Below are 27,874 nucleotides of genomic sequence, written 5' to 3' on the forward strand. Positions count from 1 at the left end.
CACAGGGGTCATTTTTCCCTCCACAGGGCGCTTTTTGTACTATAGTAGATCCGTTGTGGTCTGTGGGAGAGTTTAACAGTGAGGATGACTGCTATGGTTGGAGATGAAACAAAACAACGGATTGAGCTGAAAAGGGTAAACACAACAGGGGTATCCCAAATGCTTTATAGAGACCATTTCGTGATGCTGTCTCTGCGTAACCTCTTCCCGTCTTTGCCAGTTTGGAGCAACATCAACTCTTACCAACAAAACCATACAATAATTTGTAACGCTTGGGGCATGTGCACTGCTAAAAGCTAGGCTGATGGACCAGATAAGGAAATGCAGGAACAAGTAGCCCTTTCATGCTTTCCTTCATGCTTGAAAGTCAAGAGTTTCCTAAATTTCATCATCTCTGTAATTACACATAGATGCCCTTCTTGTTAGGCCTAGAGGGAAGCCGATAGACACGTAGCTTGTACAAGCAGCATGGAAGTTGGATATCTTTGAATTTCCATCCGATTCTCCAGTCTGCCAATGGAAATGAATTCCCAGATCGAGCAGATGGCAAAATTAACAATTCATATTTTGCTTCTTTGCCTGTCACCTATTCTTTAAGGCAGCGAAAGTGATACAAGGCAGCAACTTAAAACCTAAAACTGACCCAAATAACTTTGCCCCACTCTCCCAATGGTACACCCTCAGTTTACTGTTGCTGTTACACATGACGTACACACGTCTTATGTGTGAGTTTCTGCTTATCATCCAAAAGCAATAGTTTGGGGGGGGCGCTCACTGTCCAAAAAGCAACCGAAAGTAAAGCAGAATCAAAGAAGGAAATGATTCCGAAATGTCTGATTCAGAAGCCAATGCAGAAAAAAATATGCAAGAAACTTTTGGGTGAAGTCAGACATATAAAAAGAGCACACAGCATGTTCCTCTGCGGTGGGATAAGACCGGTTTCCTTCCCAGTTTGCTACTGACGTGACTGATAAGCATATCAGTGAATTAACACACTGATTTTACTGCCTCTGCCCACCACCCTCTAACTTTTAAAAAAATAAAAATTAAACATGGCTGGATGAATGCTCTATCTTCTCTTTCATTCCCATATAAATTAGAGAAGAAACTATTTTTATAATGCAGATCTGCACTGGGGATTGTGGGGTGTTTCTGATGATATGATAGGAATCATAGAATTGTAGAGTTGGAAGGGACTACGTGGGTCATCTGGTCTCACCTCCTTGCAATGCAGATGAATCTTTTGCCCAACGTGGGGCTCAAGCCCATATCCCTGAGATTAAGAGTTTCATGTTGTACTGGCTACATAGGAAGTTGCCTTCTACTGAGACAAAACTATTGGTGCATTCAGCTCAATGTTGTAAACCAGGCATGTCCAAAGTCCACTTCAGGGGCCTAATCTGGCCCGTTGGTTGGTTTAATCCGGCCCCTGTGGCAGTTTATTTCCTGGGGTAAAATCCTAAAAAAAACCTCAACAACTTCAATCATAAAAAAGTCAACAACTTTGGTTGGCCCTTCGGTCGCCCCCCACGGCCCTTCACTTCATCAAATCTGGCCCTCTTTGAAAAAAGTTTGGACACCACTGAATGTAAACACTGGCTGGCAGTGCTTCTCCAGGATTTGAGACAGGGATCTTTCCTAACCCTAATTGCTGCTGCCTGGGTGCTGGAAGAAAGAAATACTTCCTCCATGTTGGGAGGCCCATTTCCACCTGGCCTAGGGCAGGGCCCAGACTCACCCTGAATAGCTAAAAAAGGCTCCTGGGAGGCAGGAGGGACATTGCTGGAATAACTCTTAGTTTGCGCCAACTGGCTAAAATGTTTCTAAAATGTTTTAAATGGCACCAATTTTGGTTCTTCTGTCTTGTTTTTTGTCGGGTTGGTGTTGGTTAACTGTTTAGTTGGTGCTGGTGGTTATTTTAATTTGGGCATAACTTTAAACTGTTTGTTGTTGTTGTTATCGATTTCTGTTGATTTATTGGTTTGTTTGTTGCTTGTATAGGATTTTTTTTTAATGTTTGGTGTTTTGTTGTATTTGTTATATATATATATATATATATATATATATATATATATATATATATATGTTTGTGTGTGTGTGTGTGTGTGTGTGTGTGTGTGTATAATGTTGTAAGCCACCCAGAGTGTTAAGGGAAACCCAGCCAGATGGGTGAGATATAAATTAAAATGAAATGAATAAATAAATAAAATTAATAATAACTGGAGATGCCATGGATTGAACCCAGGGATCTTCTGTATGCGAAGAGGATGCTTCCAGAGTGGCCCCACTGCTCTAAAACACTATACAGTGGTACCTCTATTTACGTTCACCTCCGGTTACGTATCCTTCGGGATATGTATGCGGCAAACCCAGAAGTATTTTTCCGGGTTTCGCTGCGTGCGCATGCACAGAAGCACTCTACCGAGCTGCGCACATGCACAGAAGCGGTGCCTCCTTGGGAAACTTTGGGATCCGACCGGAGGTCTGGAACGGATCCCATCCGCAACCGGAGGTACTACTGCATCTGCCTTCGCCCTTTAAAGTTCAAATGAGCTTATGCTCAATGCTACAGTGGAAGTCAAGGTCCTTTTCATTTCATTTCATTTCATTGGACTTTTGCAGGCGACATTCTCTCAAGATCGCACCCAGTTATGAGAGAGGTTCATAAGGGAGGGAGTGGGACACACACACAGAGCCATTTAGCACAGCCCTGGAATTGCAGAATTATCACCTGGGGAATCCCCCATCTGGCTTGCGAACGAGCCACTAGCAAATCAGCAAGTCAGTAGCACAGCTAGTTTAAAAGAACATCTTATCATCTTTACCCTGGATAAATGCATGACATTACTGAAGCACCACAAAGGTGCTCTGCAACCTCTTTACCGCAAAGTGAATGTGTTACCGGAAAGTACCTGCCAGAGGTATGAATTGCAGTGGCTCTGAGAGAAGTCAAGATTTCACCCAGAATTGAAAACCTGCTATTCAGGCACAGCAACTGACACCATATACGCTGTCACACGCAATGCAAGTTGTAGCGTTCTCACCAGTGGTCACGTTGATAACAAGATCAAAGGCTTGCAACTACTTCAGCTGAAGTGATGGAACAGGTTTGATCAAAATGAAAGGAAAACTCTGTATATAGAACACCATGAGAGGCTTGGAGCCCACATGTGAGTTAATACCTTTGAAGTTATTCTTGTTTTAATTGTAAATTGCTTCATAGGTGCATTAAACTCCTCTCAGTAGTGTTCATATGTATATGTGGATTTTATAATAAGTCAGAAAGTATGTGACAAGCCACAAAGTGAAATTAATTACAGCTCCCGGATGAGTCAATATGGCACTTTTATCAGATCAAGGAAGTGGAGGACAGAGGAAAGTAAACCTTAATAGTACAGGTATGATCTTCAGTTACCACCCTTCCATCTCTCCAGTAGATGACAAATGCTCCCTTTCATTGCTTTAGACTACACATATACACTCAGTAAGAGATCTTATACCTCTAGCCGGAATGACTTGTTGATGACTGCTTTTTTGAATAATTAAATGGGCTTATATTTGAGATATTAGGATTGCCAATTTTTCATTGGTCTCTGCTCCTGTACCTTTAACGGTAGCTTGAGCCACTCATAGTAGCAGTTGGTAAAGCTTATTCCAGGGTTGGGGAACTATTTGGCCCACAAGGCTATATCCCGCAAACCATGCCCACCTGTCAATCAGCTGGTGTCAATTGTGACATGGGCTGGTGTGTGTCAATTCTGCCTGGGCTGCAAGTGCCTATTCCGAGCAGTGAGCCTTATTCTCCATGTTCTGAAAAATATCAATGGCTGGTTTCCTCAGGGTACACTGCTGTTAAAGACACAGGAACAGGCTAGGACCGTTTTTTCTGGTCACTTCACAATCGTTAATAGATATGCCTACCAAAAGGATACCATCCTAAAGGTGGGGGGTGGAGACAGCGAAGGGGGAAATTAGATTTCCACCCCTGCTGTGTTTATCATGTTGCTATATGTCAGGGAACTGCCATCGGAGCCAAGAGTGGAGGTAAGGCTCCCCAACGATGCAGGAGAAGGGACCAGCAGGGAGAGAGAGAACACTTCCTTTGGGGAAGGAAATCGGCATGACACCAGGAAGAAAGGGGAGCAGGGAAGGACTTCGGAGAGATGGCTCCAAGACTCTTCCACAGAGACCAGCGGGGAGAGCCCAGGACCTCCGCTGGCCACGCCCACTCTGCGCAGAAGACTTCCGCGCAGGGAGGCTAGGTGGAGACTTGGCGTCAAGGAGCTTTTATGTTGGAAGAAGTTCAGGAAACGCCCACTGACGGATTCTGCCAGTGACTGACACAGCCACGGAGAAAGGGCTGTCCAGCCAGGGAAAGGTTTAGCCAGACAACGTTGCCTAGAGCAGCAGCCCCCTTACGCACGAGCAACCCCCAATTCCCTTTACACTATACTTATGAGGAATGAAAAAGTTATCCAGAAGAAATATCCTTGAGATATATCCTTGAGTGCGTGGCTTGACCTAGCCTAACCAGCCTAAGCAGGAAGTTTCACCTCAGTTATGAACTCACTAGATGGCAATCCTCCATTCTCTTAGCTTCACCCCTCCATCTGCAAAATGTGGATCATAATACAGATCAAAGTCACTGTAAGGTTATTCAAAGTTACTGTGAGAATTATTAAAATATTCTCCGTGTCCTTTTGACTGAACCATCCAAAAAAGAAAAGAAAAAAGTATTCATAAGTTCACAAACTGCCAAGAAAGTTTTTAAAAACTGAGTTTCATATATGCCTGCATTTAAGAAAACACAATTTTAATGATATTATTCATACGCAGACACCCACTTATAACAAGGGGAGTGAGAAGAAGAAAAAGGATTGTGAAACAGACTTCAGTGAGAGAAGAAAGCACACAATTTTACTGGATTTGAAGCCAGCCTTGTCAGCCAACACACTTTTGTTACTGGGGATGAACTCGATAAGAGATACATTTTCTCTTCCTTTTATCCTCTCAAATGTCTACACACACACACACACACACCATTCTTTTTCACCTTGATATTTTGTTCAGCACATTCCCGCTATCGGGACATTCTTTTTCTTGGCCAGTTTTCCTTTAAGATGACATTAAAAGGGCCCTGCATCTGCACCAAATGTTTCATATCAGTTGATAAAGGACATGAAAATGATTTGCTATCTATTAACATTTCTCAACTGCTTTTCTTCACCAAGATGGAATACGGATTGGAGAGCGGCGGAGCAGGTGGTGGATTCCTAAACTGTGGAATAAGGCACAACCAACAACCACGAAAAGCAGTGATGTAGCAAATGGAATACTGTACTCTAAACCGCTTCATACAACAGCTCCATAAATAGCTACTAGCCATGACTGCTGAATGCTACCCTCCAAGGTTGGAGGTAGCATGCCTGTGAGTACTCGTTGCCTGGATACAACAGCAGGAGATGTCTGTTGCCCTCCTGACCTGCTTGTGGGCTTCCCGTAGGAATCTGGCTAGCCGCTGTGGGAATCAGGATGCTAAACTAGCTGGGCTCTTCTTCCTACAGTGAGTATTATTGAAGATGGGGCACAGAGAATGGAGAAAGGCTTGCGCCTCAATCCACGTCGTCATTCTAGGGAGCCCATAGCAGAGGTGTCGTTCAACCTTGGAACTTTGTAATGGGGGCAGCTCAGTTTCTTAACCTAGCGCCAGAATGAGAAGTCACAACATCATCCACTTCACCTGCATGGCTTGTGAATATAGTTATTTCACGGCATCATGGTCCTGATCACACATAAGTAGCAATCTTACAGAAGATGTAGCTATGAGCTGCGGAGCCTCACAAGCGACTCAACAACTTTGGGCGATCTTTTCGAGTTAAAAAAAATAGGGTTTGTCATATACATGGGGGGGCAGTTTTATACACTGAAAAATGGGGTAAATATCTGGTTGCCTGTGACAAGCAAAAATCATTTCTAGGCAACTTATACAGCTCAACTGTTGGGTACACATGTTCAACTAATAGTAGTAGTAATAATAATAATAATAATAATAATAATAATAATAATAATAATTATAATTTATTACTTACACCCCACCTATCTGGCTGGGCCTCCCCAGCCACTCTGGGTGGTATTCCAACAGGATAACACAATAAACACAATACAACATGTGAGCAAGTGTGCAGCTCAGCTATTTGCCCACACCGGTACACAAATTCTACACTTGTTGAAATGTAATGTGTGAGCACCTCACACTGTTATCCAGTTCAAAATTTCAAAGGCAATTTACAAAAAGGAAAAAAAGAAAGACAAGGCTAAAAAACAATTGCAACAGGAACCAAAATAACCAGGGATCAAAGATGCAAAATAAAAATAAAAAGGTATTCAGCTGGCCCCTAAAATACATTTTCCCTGAGGAGAAGGTGTTATAGCTGAAAATGCCCTTCCCCTTGTAGCCTCGTAGAAGGCTATCGAACGCTACCAATGGCTACCAGCCATGTCAGCTATGCTCTGCCTCGAGAGTAATAACACTTCTGAAGGCCAGTTGATGGGAACGACAGGATGAGAAAGTGCTCTTGGTTCTTGGGTTCTGATTGTCGGTTTCCTCCCCACATGCATCTGGTTGGTCATTATGAGAATAGAGACTAGATGGGCCATTGGCCTGATCCTGTAAGCTCTTCTCGTGTTCTTAGCCAGCCATCTAACTTCAGGTGGTGGAAGCACCTGGAAGTGGGTTGGGTGGGGTGGCAGGTTGATGTTGGGGAAGATGTCACCTCAGGTATCCCTGTCCCAAGCAATGTAACAAATTACTAACTTTCCTAATTATTGAGCTACTATATTTGTTGAGCTGATAACATTTTTTGTGAACCTGTTTGCAAGGTAGTTCCAGCATCGTGACATCCACCAGTTTCCATCCCATTCCACTTCTGGGTTTAGTATCTCTCCAGGCAATCATCAAGAGGAGGAGGAAGCTGCAGCAGATGAATGCTCAAGAGCAAATCTGCCTAAAAGAAGATGGAAATGGGACTGGGAGGTAAGTGGGATGGCACAGGCAAAAACCTGCAGGTCAAGGGTGGTAAGGAAGCCTTAGAAACTAGAATATGCATTTCCCAGCATGTTTAAGGAAAGTGTTCTGGGTATGAGGAACATGTTTTTTTGGAAAAGTCTGCCAGCCTGAGGGTTGCATGAATGTGGCCTGTTTTGCTATTATATATTATTGTTGCAATTATTATTATTATTATTATTATTATTATTATGTGTGGAAGTGTGTGTGTCTGTGTGACAGAGAGAGAGAGAGAAATGGGCAGAATGAAATATCCAATGTATTACCAGGGCTGAGTTGGTGCAATTTGATGCTGCAGAACTGCAAATCCCTTTTGTTTTTGCTGTCTGGCTTCCATAGCTTTATAAAAAAAAGATGTTGCTTAAATCCTGGACTAAGAACGAAGTGATCTAACTGGGGGTGGTGACAGAGAGGGAAAGGAAATCCAAATGTTTTCAGTTTAACTATCAAGCATAGTTTCCAGCTAGTGTGCTCAGAACTTGAAATTAAACAAATGAAATAAACATGTTTCAGTTTTTGTTGTTGTTGGTTTCTTCTCTCTCTCTCTCTCATTCTCTCTTTCTCTCGCTCTTTAATGCGGGCAATGATGTGATTAACAGGAAATAAAGAAATGGAGCTTTGTACGATTTAACCCTTTGCATTCTGAAATGATTTTTCCATGTAACAACAACAACAACAACAACAACAACAACAACAACAACAACAATGCACACACAGCACATAAGAGGTGCCTAACATGGAAGACAGAAAAAGTATTTCTCCTGCATTTTCATGAAGTAGGTGCATCATCAATTCAGCTGTATATTACTGACTATGGGTGCTTCCAGTCTGTCACTATTTTCAAGTTGACTTCAGATCTCACCCTGGTAAATTCGGGTTGCACAGTTAAAACTGATTTGGCCTTTCCTGGGCCGCAAATTCACTTATCTCCAAAACTGTGCTTTTTTTGTGGTAAGAAAAGTAATGGGGAAATGCAGCGTAAAGTGTGGGATTACACTAGCTTTGAGGCAATATCATCTACCCTTCCCACGAACAAGTCAGAATGAATGCTCCATAAACGGCCAATGTTGTCCAATCTCACTGCAAACAAATTCAGGATGAGCGCTCAGGAAACAGTTTGTCTAAAAGCACCTTATGATAGTTAAAGGCTGTTGCCTTAGTTTTGTTTGGAAGCTTAAAGAATGCTTTGGCACCATGTCTAGAACTTCCCCACTGCCCCTCTCTCTCTCTCTCTCTCTCTCTCTCTCTCTCTCTCTCTCTGTGTGTATTTCATGGTCTTCTATCTAGCATCCTTAAATTTAAATCAAAACCCTTAAAGTAGAGGTGTCCAAGACTACCCTAAAAAGAATCCTGGGGAGGGGGGGAGCAGAGCATTTTATAACATTATCTGCTTCTGGTAAACTGATTTGAGGTTTCCCACAATCAAGTGTTATATAAATTCTACAAAATAAATAAAGCAAACACAGTCTTGGAAGTCCCCATTTCCCTCTTGACGATTACTGGTTTGAGTTAGCTGGCTATGGCAATACTACTACTACTATTACTACTACTACTACTACTACTACTACTACTAATTTATTATTTATACCCCACCCATCTGGCTGGGTTTCCCCAGCCACTCGGGGCGGCTCCCAACAGAATATTAAAAACGCAATAAAAGATCAAACATTTAAAACTTCCCTAAACCGGGCTGCTTTCAGATGTCTTCTAAAAGTCAAATAGTTGTTTATTTCCTTGACATCTGATGGGAGGGTTTTCCATAGGGCGGTTGCCATTACCAAGAAGGCCCTCTGCCTGGTTCCCTGCAACCTCAGTTCTTGCAGTGAGAGAACCGCCAGAAGGCCCTCGGAGCTGGACCTCAGTATGCTGGCTGAACGATGGGGGTGGAGATGCTCCTTCAGAATCATCATCATCAACAACAACAACAGCTAAAGAATCTTCACTCTCTTTAACATTCTCAATTTTAAGAATCTAAGGATAAAAATATCTTTGAGGATATTTAACTAAGATAATTATCATTATCTGTCAGGGAATCAGGAGCAGGAGCACTGGGGAGAGAGGATTGGGAGAGCGAAGGGGAAGAATCCGAGGGCAGCGTAGGGGAGTATGACAGTGGCCCGAGAGATTCCATGAGCTTCTCCAGCGAATCAGAAGATTCCCAGAAGGGGGCGCCGATGGTCAGGGCAAGGGGGGTCCCAGGGGGGACGCACCAGAAACAAGGAGCCAGAGGGGAACCCCAAAGCAGCAGTGGAGGATCGGGACCAGTTTCCCCACCAGAGCGTAGTGGGGGGGAAGAGTCACATGTGTCAGGGGCAGTGTCTCCTCCAGAGAGGGAGTCAGGGCTGACCACGCCTCCAACGGAGGGGAGGTCAGTTGCAGCTAGCCCCCCCGAAGGGGGAAGCAGTGACAGCAGCAGTGGAACGGTCAGGAGGAAAGCTGCTGGCTGGGCGCGCGCGCCAAGTTCAAATGTGCAGGCGCGCGGAACAGCAGGAGACCCGGATGGGGAACCAGCTCCTAAAGCCCGCCGGAGGGAGGGAGAAGGCTCAGGGGAATCAGCGGGAGAAGAGGCTAGAAAGGGCGGAACCCCGGCGGGCAGGCGGGCCCAGAGGAGGAAGGAGCAGCGGAGAAGGTGGAGCAAGGCTAGAATCTTAAATTGGTGTCAAGGGGGAGGAGACTCAGACGGAGCAACAGCGGTCTGACACTTTAGACGTGGGGCTGCGCGCTGCGGCTCTGGAAGTGAAACTGAACTTCAATAAAGACTTTTATACTTAACAACGAAGCAGCGTTGGTCCTTTGTGAGCTGGGACCTAGGGTAGCTCTGACATTATCATTTTACTTGTTAGTGGACACAAAATGCATTGCTTGAGGGTGGTGGTGGTGGGGAATATATCTTCTAATCATAATGTCTGGATGGAGAGGTGTGTTTGATTTTTCTACACCAACCATTCCAACTGTACTGAACAGTACTTTCACAGGGAATGGCTTGTCAAAACCCAGTTAATATAGCCATCCTTTTAAACCCATAGTTAATAAATAGATCCCTACATCAATCAGGTATTCCAGCTTTCGGCCTTTATGTTTGGATGAACGTAATTCCACTTATGCAGATGGAACAATTTAATTTGAAGTATTGGTTTCTAACCCCCCCCCCCCCGGATCGAAAATATCTGCAAGGTGCTGTATATGAGATTATACAATTCAATACAAAACTATGGTGGTGTGAGAACTGTGGTTCGGTTCACTGTGGTTCTTGTTCTTTTACAGCTGCCACCACTGCTGGTGTATTTAGAGGGCTGGAGTGAATCCAGAGGAAACAGCTCCAGTTCAGGAGATGTGATGCCAGGCAGCACTGGAGTGTAGGGCTCAAAGGTGTAGTTGTCAGAGACCAACAATATCAGGAGGGCCACAGGTTCCCCACAGGTTAAGAGGATCATGGGGCTGGGCATAGGCAAAGGACCCCTGGACTGTTAAGTCCACTCAAACAACTATGGGGTGCGGGGCTCATCTTGCTTTTCAGGCCAAGGGAGACGGTATTTGTCTGCAGACAACTTTCCGGGTCATGTGGCCAGCATGACTAAACCGCTTCTGGGAGCAACGGGACACTGTGACAAGTGCCAGAGCACATGGAAACGCCGGTTACCTGCCCACCACAGTGGTACCTATTTATCTACTCACGCTAGTATGCTTTCAAACTGCTAAGCTGGCAGGAGCTGGGACAAAGCAACGGGATCTCATCCCATTGTGCGGATTTGAACTGCCAACCTTCTGATCGGCAAGGCCAAAAGTGGTTTAGATCATAGTGCCACTTGCTTCCCTCTGGGTATAACCTTTGCCTGAGATACTCTTCCTGTTGGAATCCTGTGCGAGACAGGCCAGCAGCTTAACTTCAGTATGAGGCAGCTTCAAATTATGTATGCATGTGTGTGTGTACCTATAGTTTTAAAAAACAGATATGCATATAGATCCTCTGCTGTTGAGGATATCCCCATTTGAGTGGCAAAATCCTCTATGTGAAGAAGTGTGATGCACACGAAAGCTCATACCAATAACAAACTTGGTCTCTAAGGTGCTACTGGAAGGAATTTTTTTATATTTTGTTTCGACTACGGCAGACCAACACGGCTACCTACTTGTAACTAAAATCCTCTATCGTTATCCAAATGTCATGTTAGGTCTCTCGCACAGGTCCCGTAGAAATAACAGTTATATTTATAGACTGGAACTGGAATCAGTCCTATGGAAACTAACTTAGGAATGAGTGAGATTTGCTTCTGAATAAACCTATACAGTGGTACCTCGGGATACATACGCTTCAGGTTACAGACTCCGCTAACCCAGAAATAGCGCTTCAGGTTAAGAACTTTGCTTCAGAATGAGAACAGAAATCGTGCTCCGGCAGCACGGCGGCAGCAGGAGGCCCCATTAGCTAAAGTGGTGCTTCAGGTTAAGAACAGTTTCAGGTTAAGTACAGACCTCTGAAACGAATTAAGTACTTAACCTGAGGTACCACTGTATAGCTGAAGAGACACAGAGAGGGGGCATGCATAGAAACTACCCTACTGTACAAAGCAAGAGTTGCATACATTGCTCCACCCAGTTTTGTCTTAGCCCCGCCCACCATCGCCACAGGGCCCTGGGAAGGATGTCTGAAAGGTTGTGTGTGTGATCTGCCTGCAAAAGTTGCATTGGCTGAATTGAATGCATCCTGATTTCTGAGCTTGCACCAAAAGCTGCATTTGTATCAGAAACTCTCTTCATTTTGCCATTTTGCCACGTTGATTTCCTGCATTTCCCAAGATCAGAAATATGTATATTGCAGCATAAATCTTCCACAGCACAAGGCAGACACAAAGTTGCACAGGCATATGTGTGTGTGTGTGTGTGTGTGTGTGTGTGTGTGTGTGTGTGTGTATTCCCAAATATTTATTTTTTGAATAACCTATTCTTCAGTCTGTAACAATACTGTGTTCTTTATAGCCTGGAATGTGCCTGTGGTCTGTTGGACTCTCATGTCATCTGCATGCATGGGTAATGAAAAGACAATGGGACATTATAAATCTGCGGAATTTGTGCTAATGTCTTTAGCCATGTCTGGAGTAATAAGCAATTACGTTCACATTTTGGGTGTGCTTTTAATGAGCCTATTGTCAGCTATACAAAAGGGCTGGTTGGCTGTGAGATGACCTCAACTTGCAAGCTGGGGTTTGAACCAAATGTAACTATTTTTTCTTTTTTGAAGTCTTCAGTACCTGTGACCAAAGAAGGTGGCTTTATTTTGGGGTGGGCGGTATTGTGTTCATTATGTTGCACTGCTATTTCAAAACTGGCTTTCTATGTACCATGGATCCAGGTGTAGCTACTTGCTATGCCGTTTCCTGCCTGCCCCTCTCCCGGAGCCCCCATTTTTCACACAAAAGCGTTTGAATGAGAAAACCATATAATGTCACAGTCAGCTCATCTAATTTCTACAATAGCAGTGGTATGCGCAGCGGTGACATGAGAATGGGACCTTTGGTCTCCTCCACTGTAGGACACCAACACTTCTCTCATGACATATGCAGGAGAAAGCTTTCATGCAGGATTAAGACAATAGAGTATTCTTTTTTCCTCCACTATTCAAGGGAGTTGCGTGCCTAGCTCTCATTAATATTACTGGAACTTGCCTGGTAAAGCCAGAGGACACACGCATAAACACATTAGTAATACACCCTTTTGAATCTCATTTTTCCCAGCTTTGTATGGCCTCAAACACTCAATTACTCTCATCCACCCATTGTTGTTGCTATTGTTATTCAGATTCTGATTGGACAGACCCTGTTACTTTCTGCAAGTAACAAACAAGCCACATGCTTGAGCGTGGATTTTTTTTATGTCCTCCTCAGGGATGGGAGGTGGGTTTTGTTGGTTGGGGCTCTCTCCCTATTGTGAATAAGAGTGCTCAGCCTTAGCCCATGGTGCAAAACGCCACAAAACTAGCAGAAAACGTTGGCACCGGTTTGGAGTCAATCAGACAAGTTTGGATTTTTGGCATTAACTTGTGACCCCAATTTGTTTTGTCAATTACTCAGTTAGGGGTGGTGGTGACACAAAATGTGACATTTTCAGCACAAAATTATCACAAAACTTTGGCATCAGGTTTTTTTCTTGGAGTGGGGGGGGGGGAGATCCTGAATTTCGGCGTCACAGGTTAATGAAGCTCCTGTGGACCTTGGATTCAGTCAAAAAGATGTGAGACTGCAGAGTCCCTTATTCATGAGAAATTAGCCACTGATTCTTAAACATAAGAGAGACCACTTTGAATATTTTTCAGAGTGTATTTGAGTAGCTCACCCACCTTCTTCCCATGCAGTTCCAGGACAGGTGTGAAAGAAGAGATGTGCATTTTCCCAGAGTAGGGATAGAGCATGTATCAATCTCACAGGGGTAAATTAACATGGAGACCCTACAAACGTGACCTGGGAGTAAAGGAATGGAAAACCTTTGTTTTCCTTCTGGCCTCTTCTTGGAAAACGTCTGTAAAAATACTCAAAGAGCAGTTGAAAGGTAGTGTGCCCACACAACCCTCCCTTCAAGGCACAAACGGATTGTGGACCTGCTTTCCCTTTAAGAGTTGTACGGAAGGAGTTTGGACCAGCGCAGCTTGTCATGCAAAAGTGAAAAGGGCTTTGCCTATTGAAATCCTTCCTTCGTTCTATGTTACCTTCTTCCGAGCCCAGTTAAAGGTATTTCAAATTTGGTAGGCCAGTGTGCAGCCCCTCCAAGTGTCCCTACTTTCCAGGGACAGCCCCAAATTTACAGAACCCATCCCGGTTTCTGATTTGATCCCAGAATGTCCTGCTTTTCCTTGGGACGTACCTATTTTCATCAGAGAAATGTTGGAGGATATGGAATTATGTGACCCCCTGAGCCAAGATGATAAGGAACTACACAACCTTCACAAGACATCTGAAAGCAGCCCTGTAAAAGGGAAGTTTTTAAAATGCTTAATGTTTTAGTATGTTATATATACTGGAAGCCACCCAGAGTGGCTGGGGCAACCACGCAAATGTGTGTGTGTGTTTATAAATAATAAAGTTGCTGTTGTTGTATCTGACATCCCAGTTTTCATCGGAGAAATGTTGGAGGGTATGAAGGGTGTGTGTGTGTGTTTGAATAGGCCCCATCATGGGTCACTCACACCAGCCTTAGCTCTAAAACAGGGATGGGGGATCTGTCATCCACCAAATTTTGTTACACTCCAATATCCCTCAGCTATGGGCATAGCCAAGATTTATGGAAAGGGGTAGGACTTGGGGGGGGGGGCAGAACTCAGCTATCTGTGATTCGATTGGTCCGTTAAGTTAAGTTTTTTAATTTATTTACAGTGGTACCTCGGGTTAAGTACTTAATTTGTTCTGGAGGTCTGTTCTTAACCTGAAACTGTTCTTAATATGAAGCACCACTTTAGCCAATAGGGCCTCCTGCTGCTGCTGCACCGCCGAAGCACGATTTCTGTTCTCATCCTGAAGCAAAGTTCTTAACCCGAGGTACTATTTCTGGGTTAGCGGAGTCTGCAACCTGAAGCGTATGTAACCTGAAGCGTATGTAATCCGAGGTACCACTGTACTTGATATAGGGAGGTCAGCTGCCCTCAGCTCCTGCCAGCAAGGCCAATGGTCAAGCATGATGGGAGTTGTAGTGTAACAATATCTGGGCATTCCCCTTTCCTGCGCTTTAAAAGGCAGGCAACCTGAGGACTTCCAAAAAGCATCTCAGTAGCCAGCCAGGTTTGTGCGGGAAAAAGTGACGCTTAAGGTGTCAGAGTCCCAAGGCACTCAGATTTGTAAAGGTTAGAACCAGCACCATGGTTTGGGCCTGGAAATGGAAGCCAGTGCAGCACAAAAACAATAACAACAGCTCTTAACATTAACATATTCCCTTCTTTTCTTTTCTTTTTGGTTTGCCTGTGCCTAGGGAATACATTGATCCACAGTTTCTTGAAATTTCCATGCATTTGCTGAACGGGGGAAAAGTTGAAACAAAAGTGCCAGCATAAATTATTAAATCTCCCCTTTGAAATAGTTATCGAGGGAGGTTTTTTGGGAAAGAAACATGCAAGTGAGGAGCAAAAATATTTTGGTATGTAATAATAAAGGCAAGATGGATGCCAGGCGCTCGGGAAAAGAATCCAGAAGTGGGGAAATTGAACCGAGACCGCTCTTATCCTTGGATTCCCACCAACTCTGATAACTGTTTGCTCAGGACTGCACAACCTGTAACCCACTAAATGAAACACAGCCCATTAGTTATGTAGTGTGACTTCTCAGGTACTTGGCATCTCCAACCCTTCTGCTTTTGGAATCCAAGGTAGCTAAATAAATCCAGAAGGCTTGTTCTGACAGTACGAACTGTTTAGCTGCTGTTTGACAGTTGACAGCCTGTCCCAGGAGGTTGTAGCCTTTCCTTCCTTGGAGGTTTTTAAGCAGATGTTGGATGGACATCTGTCATAGATGCTTTGGTTGAGATTCCTAAATTGCAGGGGGTTGGACTAAATGACCTGCAGAATCCCTTCCAACTCTACAATTCTATGGTTTTTTTCTATTCTCTTTTTAAGATTTGACACTCCTTTATTACGTAAACAGGGGAACCATCGTTTTCCAGACAACCTGGCAAATCTGGAACTAGACTGGGCAGTCAGACAACCCTGATTTCCTTTACTTGGGGGCTCTGTGATTCGAACCCCTGTGCAAACACACTCATCCTGCAAGCCCATTTTACAGTTTCGCTTTCCACCATTCGCTTTCCATCTGTCGTTATAACAGTTCCCTCTGTTTTATACGCATTAAAAAATGAAATAAAAAATATTTACCATTTTAAAAAAAATGTAAAGAAAAAATTGCGAAGTTAGAAGGGAACAATTCTATATGATTTTTGCATGGTGTAACCATTGAGAGTTTCTCTATTATTTCTCACTTAGATTTATATCCCACCTTCATCACTTTTTTTGATTTGAGTGTGGGTTTACAACAATTTCAAAAGCTGTAGCAATGATTGAAACAATCTCCAAAAAAAACACCCCCCCAAAACCAACATAAAGCAGCTGCCAATAACAACGAGCAAAGCTTATATCACAAAACAAGGACGCAAATATACATGGCCGATGAGTGGCGTTTTGTTTTGGCTGGCATTGGCTGATGTCTTGAGTCGAGTCTGTGCAACTTGGGTCTCACCAAACCCATTCCAACTGCTATGTGTATGTCTGGCAGGGCTCACTGTGGTTTGATAAACCTCATGACTCAAAAGCGTTGCCTGAATACAGGATGGTAGGACAGCAGTCATGCCCCCATTGCTCATACATCCGCTGACCTCACTCAGTTGCTGGCTGCAAATTTGAATGTAGAATGAAAGTGGGTTTGCACACATACAGATATGTGTGTTTCACGCTATTTCTGAATGCATGTTTGCTGGGAGGACATGGAGAATGGGCATAGAAGCATTGGGTGGAGATGGGTTTTTTCTTTCTTTCCGGGGGGGGGGGGTGTCATCTGAAAAAGGCTTTAGGCATAAAAACCTCAGGATATCTTAATGCAGCCACATATGTGGGTCAATTCCTGTGTGTTTTAAGGGTTCCACCTGCAGTCAGGTTATGGGAGAGAGGGCACTTTGTTTGTGGAACTCTTCCCCCTGGCACCTAGGCTCATGTTTTTTAGTGCCTTAAGGTTTTGGCAAATGATTTGTTCAAAGTTTTCGAACAGGCTTTAAAACCTCTTATATCACCCCCTTAAAAAACAACAGAACTTTTTATTGTTTGCAGCACTGCCTTATCACGCTTTAATTAGTTATTGCAAAGTCCCTCGGAATTTTAAATTGAAGGACGATATAGACATGTATTAAACTTGATAAATAAAATAAAACTCTGCCCAAACAGGGTTTTGTTTTTAACCGCTTCTGGTCAGAGTTGCCACTTTCCCTTCTAAGGCTCTTCTGAGTTTAACAGCTGCACCACAGGCAGAAATACAGCAGTGCTGGGAGGAAGTGGCCAGAAATCTATACAAATGACAAGAAAGAAAGAAAAAAAACTCTTCTGGGATTATTTTAGGATACAGGTTGTGGACTTGGATTTGATATCTATCTATCTATCTCCATCCTGGTGTCAGGTTCCCCATTTAAGAGTGTTACCTTCTCCAGCTTTGAAGTTTGTAATGACTCTGAGAGCAAGCATCAAGAAGCCAAGGAGCTGCTACAAATGTTAATAAAATTAAAGCCATCTGAAAGTAGGGATTCACATGTGCCTTTGAAAAGCTGGTCTGTGATCAGTTATTACCCTCAATTACCTTGTTGTCCACTCTTTTTAGCTCGGGGGTTAAACTCTTAACACTTCCCTTTGAAGTGGTTATCCTTTTATCTATGACCGGACTGAGGAATTTAAAGGCAATAATCAATGTGAGCTTCATAAGAATAGGAGAGCCAAGGCAACAGGAAAATAGGTGTGAATGTGCCTTTAGCCACACTGGCTGAGCTTCTTTTGGAGCTGTGGGTGGGGGGAAGAAGGGGAGAAGTGGGTACATTGTTCTGGGCAGATATGATCTCTTCAAAAATGGGGGGGGGGGTTGCGCACTGGAGAAAGCACTCAGCACTAAAAACTAAACCAGAGGGGTGATAATTTGGGGGAGGACCAGCAAAGAGGAGAGTCCTTCATCAAAGGTGTGGAGGGGGGGATGAAGTAATGAAGTACAAAGATACAATTAAAGCATTGGCTTAATCAGGGCTTTGATGTCTGACATGGTCCATAACACTGTTAAAAAAAAAAAAGGCGGGTGGAAAGCAAGATGGATTCTCCGCTTGCATTGAGCAAAAAAAAGGGGGGGCAGCTCAGCAACAAATCCCAGTCCTTTCAGCTCTACTGGGAAACAGATGGCTTTGCAACAGAAAGGTAGGCTTAAAGCACAAGCTGTGCTGGCAACCTTGGTAAAAGGTAAAGGGACCCCTGACCGTTAGGTCCAGTCGTGGCCGACTCTGGGGTTGCGGCGCTCATCTCGCTTTACTGGCCGAGGGAGCTGGCATACAGCTTCCGGGTCATGTGGCCAGCATGACTAAGCCACTTCTGGTGAACCAGAGCAGTGCACGGAAACACCGTTTACCTTCCCGCCAGAGCAGTACCTATTTATCTACTTGCACTTTGACGTGCTTTCGAACTGCTAGGTTGGCAGGAGCAGGGACCGAGCAATGGGAGCTCACCCTGTCGCGGGGATTCAAACCGCTGACCTTCTGATCAGCAAGTCCTAGGCTCTGTGGTTTAATGCACAGCGTCACCCACGTCCCTTAGGGCAACCTTGGTGCTCTTGCACTAATTCAGATGTCGTAGGGTGGCCCTGCTCAATCTCTGTGAGCACAGGAGCCAACTCCTAGGAGCCAAGGTCCCTTCACACCCTCAATAAAATATTTGAGGCCCCTCCCCGAAGTTCATGGGCATTGCCATTCAAATTGTGTGTGGCATCATGTGATCAATTATGTGGGGCATAGCTTACCTGCCCCCCTCGCAATATTTTATTCAAGTTGGCACCCCTGGTTGTGAGGATAAAGGGGAGGGGAGATTCAGAGGGAACTGTGTACGTACACTGCTCTGAACAATCTGGAGAAGGGGCAGAACAAGGGCAGCAACATGCAATAAGCAATATATTGTTTAAAAAAGTCAGTAGCACAGCACGGAATTTCCATTTCATCCATAGGCAAGCACTGAAAGGGTGAGAAACCCACTCACCACATAGACTTCTTGACAGCGTTTTCCATGGTGGAAGCTTCTAATCGCAATGAACAAGTAATCTTGAGCATGCACACCTGATGTTGGAATGAGCAACCTATTCCTGAGATTGAGATGACTTAGGGAAAACGGCTGTAGTTCCCTCCCCATACAGCCACACAATCCAATACAGCCCCTGGGGTGTACCTGTTAAAAAGCCTTGCACCGAAGATCCTCGAAGCAGCAAAGGGCCAGTTCTGACAGCACGCATGACTCGACTCAGCTGTATCCATCCCTGGCAGCACAAAAATAAAGAGGCGCCCATTAATTTACCTTCCCTCAGTTCTGTGTTGAACAAAACACCTGGCATGCCACTCCTAGCCCTGCAGGAAGTAAAGCGAGAGAGGTTGTTTTGCCTTTCTTGCTCTGGCCGGATTCAACAGAACAAAGTGAAAGTCTTTTCTTTCTTTCTTTGGTGATCACTGGTAGTCAAGTAAGATTGTCTTCCACGAACACGGTCTTAACAGTGAGCCCATAAGTGACTGTGGAGGCCAATTCTGGATCCACAAGTCCTTCCACCGTGGGGACATACCTGTTCCTAGTGCTCTCCTTCTTTATATATATATATATATGAAAAGAAACCTGCTCTATAATAAACAGTTTCCTTGAGCAGGAGGACACTAGAGAGCCTCCAAGTGTCCCTATTTTCCTGGGACAGCCCCAGATTTACAGAAATCCCAGAATATCCCACTTTTCCTTAGGACGTCCCTATTTTCACTGGAGAAGTATTGGAGGGTATGGAGTTATGTGACCCCCAAGCCAAAGAGATAAATAGCTCTACAACTTTTAGAAGACATCTTAAGGCAGCCCTGTATTGGGAAGTTTTTAATGTTTGATGCCATATTACCTTTTTATATATGTTGGAAACCACCCAGAGTGGCCTTGGCAACCCAGTCAGATGGGTCAGATACAAATAATAAGAAGAATAAGAATAAGAATAAGAATAAGAATCCATTATTTTTATTTTTTATTTTATTATTATTATTATTATTATTATTATTATTATTATTATTATTAAATAGGACATCCCTATTTTAATTGGAGAAATATTGGAGGGTATGTAACTAAGTCACATGGCTAGAAGCAGAGACATAGGTTCTGTGCTGAGGCCTGTTTTTAGTAACAGCTCGTTCTTATTATTTCAATTAATAAATTGTTTACTTATCAACAACCTGGCCTCAAATACAATTTTTCCAACCTGAAGCTTCCTGGGCTTTATGCTATGGTGTACCACACACAAAACCATTTTTTCACTAATGCTTTTTTAAAAAATCCATATGAAATGAAGCCAATGGGAATGATTGTTATACATTTTGGGGCGGGATGCTATCAGAATGCTGATGACACCGAGTTCTCCTCCTCTATTTCATCTGAATCAGGGAAGGATGTGCAAGACCTGGAACCGGTGCCTGGATGTAAGCGTTGGGCTGGACAGGGACCAATAAACTGCCCTCTGAATCGCAACAAGATAAAGGTGCTGTGGGAGGAGAGCGGATCTGTGAGATAGGCATCTGTGAGATAGGCAGTTCTGGATGGAGTCACACACACACACACACACACACACACACACACACACACACACACCGCCCTCTGAGGGAGCAAGTTTGCCGTCTGGGATGGATCCATCTCTAACACTAGAGGCTCCTGTGGTCTTGGAAGCTGGGACCTCTTCCTATAAACTTTTGAAAGAATTAGGATCGCTTAGGTGCTGCCCATTGGGAACCTCAAAATCAGTGCAACGTGGAGCTTCCCTTACACAGCAGCCCAGTTGCCAGTGGGTGCTTCCCACCAACAGCATAAAAAACTTCTGCTGAAAGAACTGCACTGGCTGCTTATATGGTCCAAATTCACAGTCTTACTATCAGTATATTAAAGCCTTGAGAACAGTTGACATGAAGGACCATCTTGCCCCATATCTACCTGTCCAATTTTTATGTACAGCCAGAGGGGCTCTATTAAGGATGCTACCTGGCGCCTGCCTTGCTTCTACAAAGCATTTAGTGCTCTTGCACCTGGACTGTGGCAATCTTTGCCTATTATTAAGCAACCACCATCCATGCTTTGCTTTGGTTGCCTGCTTCATAACGCTCCTGTTTGCACAAGTCTTTTCTGGTGTATCGCTCAGCCATCGGTAACTGCGTTATCACTGCCCAGATGTTGACTAGGTGTTTCTATGCCGCTTCGTGGATGTGTTCGCTGCCTGGATACTTTGTTTATTGTCCAGCAGTAAGCCAATAAATAAATAAAATAAAATGGAGCATTAAACCACCCCTGAATGTGTTTTGCTTTTTGCTTTCCCAAGGACTACAGAGACAGGGTTGTCTAGAATTTCTCCCTGCTATTCTTGTTTTTGCCTCGAAAGGAGTTTGTTTTGTCTTTAAACCTCTGGGGGAGTGGGGAGCATTCAAAAATGCTGTTGCCCTGCTTGCGGTCTGAAGTGTTCCAGCAGCCCAGTCTTTTGACTCTTTCTGCTGTGTGCGGAGAGCTGCCCCCCCTGTGCTTGCTTATCAGAAAACGGCATGTCTGCAATGGATTTTTAGGAGGTCACCGTGTCCCCTTCCTTAGCCCGTGGTAGGATTTTCTATGTATCTGCCCGGTACAAAGTGCCCTGCATAATCCAGAGCAAAAGAACAAACAGAAATATTTTTATTTTTTTAAAAAATGCACCATGGCCAGATATCTGCACAGCCTGAAAGGAATCCTTCCATGGGACTGTCTTTTAGGAATGTTAGCTTAAATCAGGATGTAGAGAAGAGAATATAGCAGGATGAGCAATGATGCCAGCAAAATCCCTGGGTCTGGAAGGTGATAAATTGCTGGGAGTGGCGAGTGCTGCCTGGGTGGGGTGGTTTCAAACTGTCTTGAAACTCTCACTCTGGATTTCCTGCATCAAGCAAGGGCTGAACTGGGAGGTCCACAAGACCCTCTTCCAGGTCTAGGATTCTATAATTAGGAAGGTTATCACTATGCTCAATGGGGTAGGTAGAGGGAGAGCATTTTTTTATTTCTCATTTCGTAATTTTTTGTTTTGTTTTTTTTTTGGTTTAAGGCTCCTTGCTTCAGCCAGGTTTGTACAGTGGTACCTCGGGTTACATACACTTCAGGTTACATACGCTTTAGGTTACAGAATCCGCTAACCCAGAAATAGTGCTTCAGGTTAAGAACTTTGCTTCAGGATGAGAACAGAAATTGTGCTCCGGCGGCACGGCAGCAGCAGGAGGGCCCATTAGCTAAAGTGGTCCTTCAGGTTAAGAACAGTTTCAGATTAAGTACGGACCTCCGGAACGAATTAAGTACTTAACCCGAGGTACAGTAGCTAAGGCTTCAGTACCACTGTAATCTGAAGGTAGTATCTGTTTTGGTCAGAATGTTCATTTGCATTACAAATGCCTGTTTCTTTATCTTTCACAGCAACAACAATCAGACATTTGGACATTAACATAAATGGCCTTGAGGGTTGCTCACAAATGGAAGTGCCCTAATGTGTTAATGATCAATTGCAAGGTCAGCATGATAAAGCACTAGGAGTAATCTGTTCTGAGTTTAGTAGCCTATGCAAACAAAATCAACCCCCATGTCTTCCAGGCTACCCATCACTATACCCACACACAAACCACATCACATGTCATGTCCTAGGAGAATTCACTATAAAGCAAGATTATTTGCTATATAGGAAATTAATCAAAGGGCATGCCTACATAGGAATGTCTTGAGGTCCTAGTGTGTACTTGGGAGGAAAGCCTGGGAGGTTGTGGGTTTTCCCTGTATAAGATGCTCTGCCTTCCTATGATCCCATTAGTTCAGAAGAGGATCATAAGGCTTGTAGCAATATGATGAGTGGATTGAGTACACCCAATAGGATGGGCAGGGGAAGGCAGGAAAATCTCCGTGCACACATTCCCTTGCCGTAAACATGGCCCTACATTTCTGAAGAGCCAAATGCAGAAACAAAATGCTCAATACCCAGGAAGCTTCTAAACTGTGTTTTCCACAAGCATTACCAACCTAGATGTGAAGACGTTTCTGGGTTTTGCTTGTTTCAGTTTCACTGACAGGAACTGCTGCATTCAGTGGTAGCAATCGCAGGCCGCCTCTCACCAGGTCACAGCCAATATACCCTGTTCATGTGCTCACGCATGTGTGCAAACAAACACCCCCCAATCCCTCCTTTCAGCCCCTGCTCTCACTTTTGATTCTCCGTTATTCTCTTTGTCTTGGTGGGACAACATCTGGTGTGTCCTCCCCTTCTATACCCTGACAATATTTCCAACCACAAGAGCAAAACTTCCCATGTCACAAAGCTGCCATAGTATTAGCAATCCCCTTTTTCCCAGGAAGCTGAGCCTTATGAGATCAGCTGCAAAACTTTGATCTCTCTCTCTCTCTCTCTCTCTCTCTCTCTCTCTCTCTCTCTCTCTCTCTCACACACACACACACACACACATTTTCAGGGGTGAATTTCATTTACAACTTCCCCCCTCACTTGCCTACCCCGTGAACAAACACAGCATTCAGCTTCCCAACCATTATTCTAACACCTTTCTTTAAAAAGGGTTTCTTATCTCAAGGTCTAGCCCTCTAGCAGCTGAATATTGCTCAAGATTATGAGTGACTTTGAGGAGATTACCTGGCATGTCCCAAGGTAAACAAAGCGGCAGAATCTCTGTTGGTCCTTTACTGGAAGAACATGGGGGATAAAAAAACTATTTGAGGGCTGAGGCCTCCCAAACAGCCCAGTTTTCTAATTCTACTTCCCTTCCTCGTCTTTCAACATGGTGCACGGCTAACACTTCCCTGAAGGTCAGCGCCAAATTGCTCCCATTTCAAAAGCCAGTGGCTGGCTGAGAAGGACAGCTGCTGGGAATTACAGGTAAATGGAGATTAATGTGTTTTCTCTGAGGCAAGGTTTTCCCCATTACACACTAGCGGCCTACTTTTATTCGGCCTTAGCAGCAGTCCCTCACGACACACCTTTTTGGTGTGAGGCCTGACATTTTCCCTCCTCTGTTCTTTTTTGTATTTAAAAGAAAGTGCCAAGAGAGTGAGTGAGGAAAAATATCCTACATTAGGCTTATAACACAGCGGCAAGGAACCTCAGGCCCGGGGGCCAAATGGGCTCTTAAAACCCCTCTACCTGGCCCTCAAAATTCTCCTCACAACACACCCCTCTCCCCAGGCCACCATTTCACAATAGGGCCCTTTTTGGCACCTGAGGAGGACCCCAAAATGGCATCTCCCTCCTCACCAAAGAAGAAGGGCTGAGGTAAGATCTCTATCAGTAACAAGGCGGAAAAGAAAGATCAACATTAGGGATCTTCTCCCCGGTGAATCCTGCTGCCTGAGGCATTTGCCTCAGCTTGCCTCTTGGTTGAGCTGGCCCTGGCAGGACACTCCAGGAGAAGCAAATGCCCACATTTTTCCAGGAGGAGATGCTACCCTGACATCCAGTGCTGTCCTTCAGGAGACTCTGAGAACCATCATTCCCAATAAGGGCATTTTTCATTTTAAAGAGGGAATTGAGAAAGTCAGAGAGGTGGGCCCATTTGGGCTGCTCCAAGCTGCAAGGGCGAAAGAGGCGTCATTTATCTACAGCCAGTCCTGGATAATGACAGTGCCCTTTCGCAGGCCTTGGGGTGGCAGGCCGGTACTTGCTTACAGACCATTCCTCCGACTTAAATCAGCAGCAAAAGGCACAGACACAAGTCAAGAGGCCAGCTTTGTCCCCATATCCAAGCAGTAGCAACACTACTGCAGAACCTAGCAATGCCAGACATACTGTCACAGTTAATTCATTGCTCGTCTTCCAAAGTGCTGTGTGTCATCGGCTGCCAGCATTTAACACATGGCCAGCAGATCAATCGATGCAAGATGAATAAATCGGCACAAAGCTGATATCGACTATGGCAAAGTCCAGAAACTTATTTCAGTCTACCAGAACGCCCTGCAACTGACCTTGAGTTGCACTTCTTTCAAACAAAGGGACATCAAAGAGAAACTCCATTGTGAAACCCTAAATTGCAATTTATTAGGCAATTCGGTTCTGTTATCTGTTGCTTGAATCGAGATGAGCTGATTTTCATCATACTAAATGCGTCGATTACCAATGTTTGCTGTGAATCCTTAAGTTGCTGGCCTCTTGCCCAATTAGTCTGAACAGATGTGGTTGCATCTTCGTTTGTGCTTGGGCTGTATGTACAATGAATTTTGTGGTGTGTTCCGGGTAGAAGTTGTAGGGCATTTGCAGTTTTCACCAGCGCTGCCTTGTTAATTGGTCACATAATTGTCTCTCTAATTGTCACTGCCTATCCTTTTTTGCATTTCATTCCCCTTGGTGTCCCTCCCTTACATACATACCTACCCAACTCATTGGCATCTGATGAAGTGAACTGTGATCCATGTAAACTGATGCCATAAGAAATTGTTAGTTTTTTAGGTGGCACAAGACTCTTAGTTTTGGGAGGGATTCCAGCATCACACAATCATCACGGCATGTAGCATTTTTTACTTAGTTTTTAAGCTTTATCAGACAGGCATGGCCAAACTTGGCCCTCCAGTTGTTTTGGGACTACAATTCCCATCATTCCTGACCACTGGTCCTGTTAGCTAGGTATGATGGGAGTTGTAGTCCCAAAACAGCTGGAGGGTCAAGTTTGGCCATCCTTGGAAGCAACGTTTTGTATTTTATCAGTTCCCCTAAAACTGATGGATACAATCCAGTGCCGGATTTACGTATAAGCTAAACAAGCTATAGTTTAGGGCTCCACTCTCTTGGGGGCCCCCAAAAAAATTAAAGGAAAGAAAACCTGGATGTGCATTTCCAAAATATAAGATAAAATAAAATAAAATCCTACATACAGCAACAGTGGTTTGTGTTGTGTAGGCTCCTATGATGTAAGTAATGGGCTAGCCTGCTCCCTAAAATATCACTGGCATATATTCAACACAAAAAGCAGTGGCAATTTGTTGTTGACAAAGGACAGCTGGACATATAAAGGGCCCCATTACCTTCAGTAGCTTAGGGCCTCATCAAACCTAAATCCGGCCCTGATACAATCTAAAAAAAAGTTAGCTGCAGATGAAGCCTAAACTGGATGTGACTTTTCCCTGCTCTAATGTGGTTCTGTTTTTTTAATTCTTTAATTCTGTGTAATTCTTAAAGATAGCTTAAAAAAAGAGAGCTGTGTATGCAAGTCAATTAAGTACTTGATTTAGCTGAGAGGAGATCTTGGGGGGGGCACAATTTAAATAAGTCTGCAATGCTAATGGGGATATTGTAAGTTACTCAACACAGCCCTCCCGCTTGCAGTAGGGTATATTACAGTGAACCGCACTGCAGGGATGTTGTATCCTGCTGCCTCAGTTCAACTTGCAGTGTGGGGATAGAAGCAATGGATAACACCCTCTGTATTTCTGCCTAACATCCAACCTGAAACAGAGTCCTAATACCTCTGAACAGCACAGAAATCACATAAAGCTTGCCTACACTGCAGGGCTGTAATAGGTCTTGCTGTACTTGGGGATAATTCACTTTGGAATTCCATTGGCAGGGTTGTTTTGTAATAACCACACTAAATAAGAACTTAGAAGAGCAGGAACTCTCTGTTGGGGGTGTGTGTGTGTGTGGATGCACTGGTGTCCAAGCCCAGCAATATTAAGCCCCCCCCTGATTTCTATGGGCAGTTATTGACATCTTTTCCTGGGGATATTTAAAAACAGCTTCTTACTGTGAACTAGGAAGCGCCCTATCCTGACGATGAGAGGGATCTGTCTACCCCATTTATATTTATATTGCTTCTAATTTTCTAGACACTCCATTCCATCTCCTCCACCCCAGTTTTTAACCTCCCTCTCCAACAGTCAAGTTGGCATTAACGGACACTGAGCATGCTTAGCCTTCATGGGGACGTTTTCGGGTCCTTCCCCCTCTAACTCCCATCTACTTCTGCAAACTACCCCAGGTTTGCCAAGACCTCCTTCCTTGTGGGTGGGCATTGCTGATTTGGCTCTGTTAACTGTGGGCCCTCATCCCTGAAGATTAGAAATAGAACGTGAGATGGTGTCAACTGATGTTTCGCTAGACTTCTCCATTACTTCGAATTGCCCGTCTCCCTGTTTTCGTGGAAGCCTTGTGGATGCGGAAAGTCTGAGCCGTTTAATGCTGGAAAGTGAATGGAATGTCTTTGTCTGGAAAGAAAGGGGGTGGGATTAGGACACCCACCCACCCCCAATTCTGGGGTGTTGTTGATCCTCAAAGGTCTACCTTCCACCACCTCAGGTCTTTCTCGAAGGAAGAGATTCTCCATGTTATGTATCTTTGCACATGTAAGGGTGGTTTAGGACCACAACTCTCAGAGAAGCAAAGGTTGCGAGGGGGGCTGTAATTGTTATCTGAAACTGAAAATGTACTCTGGAGAGAGGAGAAGATAATAAATAATAATAATAATAATAATAATAATAATAATAATAATAAGGAAAGAAGAGGTGTCAGAATGCAGAGATGGCTGGCAGGGTGAGGTGGAGGAGAGGGATCATAGAATTGCAGAACTATGTTGATAAAACTTGTTAGTGAGGGACAATTGGATTAGTGGTGGGATTCTGGCTATGAAGTCCTTTGGGTAGTGGGAAAGGAGTGTGTGCGTGTGTGTGCGTGCGAACAATAATCTTGTTCTCTCCCCCCCCCACTTCATGGTCAAAAGAAGGCCCCATAGCCAAAACATCAGCCCTTCTAATCTTTTCTTTTCTCTGCGCCCCCCCTACCCCACCCGCAACATGTGCTTTATTAACCCCCTTTTCTCATTTAACTGCTTTGAATAGCTCAGTGGGTAGCATCCTTCTTAGAAAGTGAAGACTGGGCTCGCTGGTGGGGGGGTGTGGGCGGCAGCGGGATGGGGGGGGGAGAGAGAGAGAGCTTCCTTGGAGATGAGATGTCAGAAGAGAAATGCAGACAAACCCCCTAGAGAAAGAAAAGCCCCCTCTGTAATCCTGTCTGCAGTGTCCTCATGACCACAGGCTCCAAGGTAGCCAGGAATTCC

At 44.3% G+C, this 27,874-nt stretch overlaps 1 protein-coding gene across 1 annotated transcript in view; it reads right to left on the reverse strand.

The window, feature by feature from the left end:
* The window catches only part of AXIN2 (axin 2), an 82,818-nt gene extending 59,219 nt beyond the window's left edge, over window positions 1-23,599 (reverse strand). Inside the window, exons 1-2 of the mRNA XM_083598655.1 lie at window positions 23,470-23,599; window positions 18,990-19,077 (exon numbers count right to left, since the gene is read on the reverse strand). The gene's annotated coding sequence lies outside the window, so the exon portion shown is untranslated. The remainder of the gene's footprint in view (window positions 1-18,989; window positions 19,078-23,469) is intronic.
* Between the last annotated feature and the right edge of the window lie 4,275 nt (window positions 23,600-27,874).

This window comes from Podarcis filfolensis (genome assembly GCF_964270895.1).
Source record: "Podarcis filfolensis genome assembly, chromosome: 2".
NCBI lineage: Eukaryota > Metazoa > Chordata > Lepidosauria > Squamata > Lacertidae > Podarcis > Podarcis filfolensis.